Source organism: Triticum aestivum, chromosome 5B (genome assembly GCF_018294505.1).
Source record: "Triticum aestivum cultivar Chinese Spring chromosome 5B, IWGSC CS RefSeq v2.1, whole genome shotgun sequence".
Lineage (NCBI taxonomy): Eukaryota > Viridiplantae > Streptophyta > Magnoliopsida > Poales > Poaceae > Triticum > Triticum aestivum.
The window spans coordinates 327,317,470-327,326,281 of NC_057807.1; positions in this window are offsets into that span (position 1 = coordinate 327,317,470).

The window sequence follows — 8,812 nt, forward strand, 5'->3', positions numbered from 1 at the left end:
AATTTGTAAAGCTTGACTTTGACCAAAGCTAATATTCGAACTAAAAAAACAGAGGGAGTACCCTTAACACACATGCATGTCGCAGATTAAGAGACTTTTTTTGCATGGTAATACGTGTCTCATTTATATAAAATAAAGATCAAGTTATAAGGCACGTAAGCACCGACCATACAAGACTGAAAAGATAGGAAAATCCTATGCAAAATACCAACGTCCGTCCCTCTCCTTCGACACCACCGAAGCGGCCACCAAAGGGTAAAACGACAGATCACCTCATCACCCAAGCTCAACGCGGCTCCATCGCTGATCAGCAGCTTTGCGGACCTCCAAAGTAGTTTGCCAGAAGCAAAACCATAGTCGTTGAAAGAATCAGACCAGGGCAACATGTCCCCGGACACGCCATCGAACTTCAGAACTGACACCCCCGCATGACGACGACGTCGGAGGAGGAAATCAGAACTGTCAGCCTTCAACCACAGACCCAACACAAGATTCTCCATCTTCCAGCTGTCACTTGCGTAGACAACGGCCTGCGCGTACTCCTGAACGACAAAACCTCCCTGCTCCACCATGACGTCGGAGACAACGCCATAGCAACGGGGAGAGAGCAGAAGGAGAGACACACCTGATGGAGTCGTCGCCGCCGCCTCGCCAACACCATCCATGAACCCTAACGCTGTCGATCTGAAGGATCGGCAGAGACACGATGCCATCAACTCCGAGACGCCGCCGTGAAGGGCACCGCCGGTATGGGAGTGAAGCTGAGGCAGATTTATTCGTCTGTGCGTCGCTCCCACCACCCCAACGACGCACCACGACCTACAAATCCAAAACCTAACTACAGAGCGAAGGAACGGGGTCCCCCCTCCCTCCTGCCGCCGGAGCAGCTGCCGAAGGAAGAGGGGGCCAGCGCACCGGCCGGTGGAGATCGGTGGAAGGAGATCGCCTCCCTAGTCGCCTGGCTGTTGGCGGCGGCTAGGGTAGGGAAAGCGTAGCCCACCAATCTCACGTTTTCAGATTAAGAGACTTGAATGTTAGACTTTCTTGTGAATTTCGGACACATGTCATTAACCGGTACGGTATGTACATCGACAGTAACTTCGCGTGCTCGCAAAATGCGCCACTTCAAAACCCATAACTTGCTGAAAAATACCACTATATATTTATACAGAAAAAACTTATTTTGATGCTATGCCACTGACCCACTACCACAACTAGCATTTTAAGTATCCGAGTGTTCCTAGTTAGTGTATTTTTCTTTCCCGCCAAAACAAATACTCCATCTGATCTGAATTAATTGACGCTACTTTAATACAACTTTGTACTAGAATTGTATCTAAGGGAGTAGTTAGTTTATTATTTTGACTTTTTTTTTTGCAGTAGCATGTTTCAAATACACAAATTTGATAGTGGCATCAAAATTCCTTATAAAGTCTCTTTACATTGCCGGATTAGTATTTGACTTGTTAACTTGCCTATGAATGCATCTCCGTGGCCCAAATTTGATACAAATTTGGTTCTGATAATCTCCTTTTGTTTGATAACTCTCATGCATCCTCTCTTTGTCTATCACTCTATTTCTTCATGTCCTCAAAAGCAGTGCGTCCTGTTAAAAATAATGTGTTTTTTATCATGAACTATCAGAACACAGAACTTAAGAAATCCTCTATTTTGAGAACCTCTATGAATCCATACCGTGGCATCTTAATGTTCCCGTGCTTTCTTTTCGAGGAAGACACCAAGTTTCAATACAATGTTTTTTTTAGATTCTTTATTACAACATATTTGAGTTGTTTTGAGTACAAAAAGACCCAACATTATTGAACTTCTAAAATTCAGATACACACATTAAGTTTGAAACTTAATGATTGTGACATTTTTTTGAAGAAATTTTGCCATGCTGTTACTTTAGCCGGAAAACTATTAAGATGTTTTACGATGCAAGGTGCTAAGAGTAGTGCTTAGTAAACTAAACCGAGTTTTTAAAGCACCAGCGCTTATCTCTACAGGACATGCTTAATTAAGCGTCTACCGTCTAGAAATAAGCACCTTGTTCATGCATTATTCAAGGCCTAAGAAGCACCGATGCTTAAGAAGGATAAGGATAAACCAGAAGCTAGGGGTAAGGAAGAAGAAATGCAGAGAATGATTTTTGTTCAAGCCCAAAGAATCTCTATCTAGCTTGCTTTTTGTAGCGAGTAGGCTGGACAACCAGCAAGGCATGCATGTGCATATATGTATGTACATGATCAGGATGTGGACGTATCCGGTCGTGTATACATGTCTCCTACTACTCATAGGGAGGGAGGGGAGTGGTACGGTGCTGTTGCTACGGTTTTTGCAGGGGGCAGAGCGTTGGAGGTATTAGGGCAGGGAGGGGACAAGGGACCGGCATAGGCACTAGGCGACCTCCCTCCCTCCCTCCATGGAGCGGGATTGGGACCATGCATGCATGTACTCCTAGCTAGCTGCTGCGTCGCCCAGGGCCTAGCCTGCGTACGCATGCATAGGGTGGCGCGACTGTCGAGGACGTACACCCCGGCCGCAGACCACGGTCACGCATGACACACACATAACACAGCGCCTCCCTATCTCTCACTCTCTGTGTCCACAAGATGCCTTTTCTTTTTCCATGTTTCATCTCCTCCTTTTCTGGGCGCAATCCCCTCCAAGGCTCCATTGCTACTGTTTGCTCTCTCTCCCCCTCCCTCTCTCTCTCTCGCTTGCTCGGCGCTCTCTCTCTCTCTCCCGTGCATATGTGGACGGGCACGCCGGGGTGAATTGGTAGCCCATGCATAGTTACAAGTACAGTGTAATAGTATGTACCATTCTACAAAACTTTGGGGGTTATAAGTATATTATAATAAGTATGTAACATTCTACCAAATTTTGGGATGACTTTGGGATGCAGCAAGTTTACTCATGGACTCTAGCTAGGTACGTAGTATTCCCTCCATTTCTAAAGATAAGATGTTTTGGCAGTTCAATTTAAACCGTCAAAACGTCTCACATTTAGAAACAAAGATAGTAATATATATACTAGTATAGTTTTGTTATTGTGCATGTATTATTATTATTTTTGCAAAAAAGCATCTAATTGATGAGATTTATAGAGTATTTAACTTCTTACATATGACTAATCAAAGATGGTGTGACCAACATTTCAAGTTATAAATGGCAGTAGAAATTAACACACTAGCAATTGAGTAGATTTAACATATTTTTGCTTTGTTACGGATTAAAACTCATATTTGTGTTCTTGAGTCTATGTATAGCACTTGTCCAAGAAAAGGAAAAGAATTCCAAAAAAATTAAGCAAACTCCGAAAAACATGAAACCTGACATGGTGTCATTATATAATCCCTAGAATGTGTGGTAAAAATTTGAGAAGATTTTGCAAAAGTCGAACAATTTCCTTAGAAGAATCGTGGTTTCGAGAGGTAACGGGTCAGGTTGGAAGTCGAAGTGGCAGTTGCTTCATCGTTTCACGTTGAAATATTTTATACACTCAACATAGACCACTACATGTTACATGACAAAATTTTGCATTTTTGGGGGATACCTTTGTTAAGTCGAACATTTAAATTCAGATCAAATTTATAGAAAAATATTACCAAAGTGTGATATCAAATCTATACGATTAGATCCATCGTAAATATGTTTTCACAGCATATTTATTTGGTACTATGGATGTAGACATTTTTTGGCAGATTTTTGCGATTGTAAAACATCTTGAATTTCTCCATTCACTATTATAAGATGTTCTGGCTTTTTTCTAGATTGGATGCATTTAAGCCTACTTTAGTGTGTTTGTTCATTCATTTCAGTCTATTTGTAGTCAACGTTGAAATATTCAATACATGTTATAATAGCGAACGCAATGGGGTACTAGTTTACATTTTGTAGTCCTTATATGGATTTTATTTATTACAATGCTATTATCTGAATTTGTTGGGGGCACCAAATCTTGCCTTCTCCATACTTGGGGGCACCAACCAGGAGGTGGATGGCTGGTAGTATAGCGCTCCAGGCCAATAAATTCTCAAGCAACACGCATTGATATGCTGCTACAGTAGCCAAGTTAGCAGCGCTTGTCGCCTTTCTCCTGTTCTTCTCCTTCCTTTGAGATCTCTGGCACACATCCATCGGCTGGCTAGCGCTTGTCTCTTTGCAACCGAGTTTCTTCGCTCTGAACCAGAAACCAGACAAACTACAGTTATGCATGCAGCAGTTGGACAAAGCGCTAGAGAACAGGTGCGCATATGCATGTTTGAGAGAGATAAGCCCTACATATATGCAAGCTCTTAGGAGACCAGCTGACACGGCAGAACTGGTCTTAACATGCGATAACTCTTGCGTCCAAAAGGCGGTATTACGTATGTTCTTCGGCTCATGTATATTGGTCGATGTATATTTGGGCCAGAGAGGTACGGCAGTGTGGGCCAGTTTGTTTCAAATACCAGTACAAGCCTATGTGAACCGCTTGGCATGCGATTGGTTTAGTTTATTGTGCTGCATGCATCACATTAGTTTTTTTTTTCAGCTCATTGACAATAAGTAGCTGATTTTACCGTTAGGTGTTTTTGTAATATAACTTCTTGCTTCACATAAAAACCCTTAACTATTCGAATAATCCACATATAATTTTTTTACCAAAATATTATGTAAACACTAGGTAAGACCTCAAAAAAAAAGAGGAAATGATACAAGTTGTGGACTTGTTTTTAGAAATAGACATGGATGGTTTTGAAGCGCGGCGTAAAAATGGGACCCATGATCTAATAAATGTAGAACCCTAATTTTATAGCACTTCAGAGCATTAGTTCCGGTCGTGTTACGAACCGAGACTAATGGATGCATCAGTCCCGATTTGAGCGGCCAGGGCGTCGTCAAGCACCAATCACGGTTCATCTGACCTCTTTAGTCCCGATTCCAGACACGAACCGGCACTAAAGGGCCTTGCTCCTGGTGCAGCCCCTTTAGTCCCGGTTGGTGGCTGGAACCGGGACTAGAGGTCAGTCTTCAATCCTGGTTCTAGCCATCAACCGGGACTAAAGAGATGCCTATATATATGCTCGCCCCTGCCCGCTCACTCTTCTGTTTTTTGGCCGGCCGGCGTGTGGGAGGTGTGTGCTGCTCTGCTCTCACCTCCTATGCACATGAGGTGTTCGATGAAATGCCCGAGCCACACTTAAGCTTTCTCCTCTCCAAGCTCAACCTCCAATCTACAATTTCCCTAAGATTTCACTACAAGAAATATGTCAACTTGTGACCTTTTCTCAGTGACCCCAACTGAATTGGTCGTAAATCCACAACCATTTCGCTTGGAAGGGCTCAAACCCTGAAATTGCCTTACACCAAATGGTCATAAAGCAGACAAGAGTGATCAACGATCTTTATTTCTACCTGATTACGACCAATATAAATGGTCATGAGGTTGTGAACGTGGATGCATTGGTACTTAAGGTGTCGCTCAAGGTGGGCTTGGGCCTCGGTGAAACGAGGCCACCTCCTTTTCAAAAAAAAACCGTGTGCCATGTAGGCCTTGGCCCATCCAGGAAGAAATGTGGGATGCCCTCATATTACTAAAAAACATATATTCGGCCCAACGAAAATGGGAAAATGACAAGTTTTTCATTATTACCATTTGGTAAGGATGGTCAGTTATCTGAAAATAAAAATCATTATTGTCTAAAAAAAGGTTTTTCATTGTATAACTCTAAAAGGATTTTTCCTTATAGAAAAATCTCAAAACCAATTAAACAATATAAAATTATAAGAATAGGAAAATAATGAACTCCTTCGTGAATCTTGCTATATGGTTTAGCAATTAGAAGACTAAACGTGTAATTCAAAAAAATGTTAATGTTAATATGTTTTTCAAAAAATGTAATCATGTGTTTAAAAAACTAAATGTGTGTATTTGAAAAGTTTCATGAATATAAAAAGTGATAATCATAAATAATACTAGATATGTATAGAAAAGTTTCATGTGTATGCAAAAATAGTCATCAGTACATATATATATATGGAAATTTACAATATATATATATATATATATATATATATATATATATATATATATATATATATGGAAAAGTAGATAACAAAACAAGATATTCTAAAAATGTTAATCATGCATTTAAATTTTTCTAACCAAAATCAAAAATATTTTATATGTGTAAAAAAATGTACAATGTGTAAAAACAAATATAGACATTAAAACGTATGTATGAAAAGATTTTTTTGTTGGGAATATATCAAAATATGTTAATCATGTATTTGAAAAAAGTTAAACATATATAAACAATACGTACAATGTGTCTTAAAAAATGTAGACATATGTTCAAAATATTAGACATCAAAATATTTTTTTAAAATGTTAATGATGTAACTAAAAACTGTTTAATATCCATAAAAATGTTTCTAGTGTACACAAATTTGTTCATAAAATATGGTCTAATATTCTTGTAAAATGGAGAAGTTTTTTTACAACAAATATTTGTTAGGTTCTTCACAAAAAACTCATTTTGGGAACTCGAAAAATGAAAATGAATATGCGGAAATTTGTCTTTTTCATGAGAGGTGGATCAAAAACTTTTACACCCAACCATTTGTTTAATTGTACATTAAATATGGCCTAGTATTTTAGAAATTTGATTTGGTCCAATTTTGCAACAAATATATGGTAGGTTCTTCACAAAAAAACCTCATTTTTGGGCACTAAAAATTGGAAAATTGATTTTTTGTCCAAAGAAAATAAAAAAACCTTAGGAAACATTGTTCGTCATTGCAAGATGCACCCTTGTGTACTATATGAGATCATTTGAACAAACTATGCCATGATTTTTCCATGCCCGTTTCAAAATGCGGTCAAAACGACAGGCATGACCGTTCCTAGCTAGTGGTTGAATCTTGAAAAAAAATTGGTGTTTCTCTGATTAAACAGATACTTATGTACCTAGAAATGATTTTTGGAAAAATAAATAGCAAACTATAAGGCATCTGCAGTTCAAATTTGACCTGCTTCCAGCTGAATCGACGGAAATTTATCTTTTTCATGAGAGGTGGATCAAATCTTTTAACACCCAACCATCTGTTCAATTGTGCATCAAGCATGGCCTGGTATATTAGAAAAATGATTTGGGTCCAATTTTACAACAAATATATGGTAGTTCCCACAAAAAAACTCATTTTGGGCACTCGAGAAATAGAAAATGAAATTTCCGTCCAAAGAAATTGAAAACTTCCTTAGGCAACATTGTTTGCCATTCCATGATGCACCCTTGTGCACAATATGAGATCATTTGAAGAAACTATGTCATGAATGTGGCCATAAGATTGATCATTTGGCTTGAATGACATTAATCTTCACACATAATAGCTCGTTTCTGAGAATACTTTTTTAAAATAATTGCCATATTGCAAGTTTATTATTTTCCCTGGTAACTTGGTCTCATATAATGACACAATGTGAGTTTTCCAATCTTTTGATTTTTTTTTGAATTTTTCATGGCCGTTTCAAAATGCGGTCAAAATGACGGGAATGACCGTTCCTAACTAGTTGTTGAATCTTGGACTTTTTTGGGTGTTTCCATAACTAAATAGATACTTATGTGCCTAGAAATGATTTTTGGAAAAAATAAATAGCAAACTATATGGCAGCTGCAGTTCAAATTTGCCCCCTTCCAACTGAATCAACGGAATTTTGTGTTTTTCACGAGAGGTGGATCAAATATTTTGACACCCAACCATCTGGTCAATTGTGCATCACATATGGCCTGGTATATTACAAAATTTAATTGGTCCAATTTTGCAACAGATATATGGTAGTTCCTTCACAAAAAAACTCATTTTGGGCACTCGAAAAAGAGAAAATGAAATGTCCTTCCAAAGAAATTGAAAACTTTCTTAGGCAACATTGTTTGCCATGATGCACCCTTGTGCATAATATGAGATCATTTGAAGAAACTATACCATGAATGCGGCCATATGATTGACCGTTTGGCTTGAAAGCCATTAATCTTCACACATGATATCTCGTTTCTGAGAACACTTTTTTTAAAAGAATTGCTGTATTACAAGTTTATTATTTTTCGTAGTAACTTGGTCACATATAATGACACAATGCAAAGATTTTCCAATTTTTTTTAATTTTTATGCCCGTTTCAAAATGCGGTGAAAACGGCGGGAATGACCGTTCCTAGCTAGTTGTTGAACTTGGAAAACTTTTGGAGTTTCTCTGAAGATATAGATACTTATGTACCTGGAAATTATGTTTGAGGAAAATAAAGAGCAAACTATGAGGCAGCTGTAGTTCAAATTTGACCCGGTTCCAGCTGAATCAACAGAATTTTGTCTTTTTCACGAGAGGTGGATCAAAAACATTTTACCCCCAACCATTTTGTCAATTGTACATTAAATATGGCATAATATTTTCTAAAAATGATGTGCTACAATTTTGAATATATAGTAGGTCCTTCACAAAAACCTCATTTTGGGCACTCGGAAAATGGAAAATGATTTTTGTGAGCAATGCAAATAAAGACCACAAAATCATCATTGTGTGAAATCCTAAGATACACATATGTGCACAATATTGGGTCATGTAAACATACAACATGAGGTTATTGCGTTTAGTGTTTACCCGAAATAAGAGGGTAAAAAATATAAAAGAAACAAAAAAACAATTACATAAGCTGGATTCTGATTCGTGGAACCGTTTGTGACACGGATCGATGACATGGCAGACATCCTACCATCCATTGCTAGCAATCCCACGTCCATCCATCCATCCATGTGAAGAAAAGGA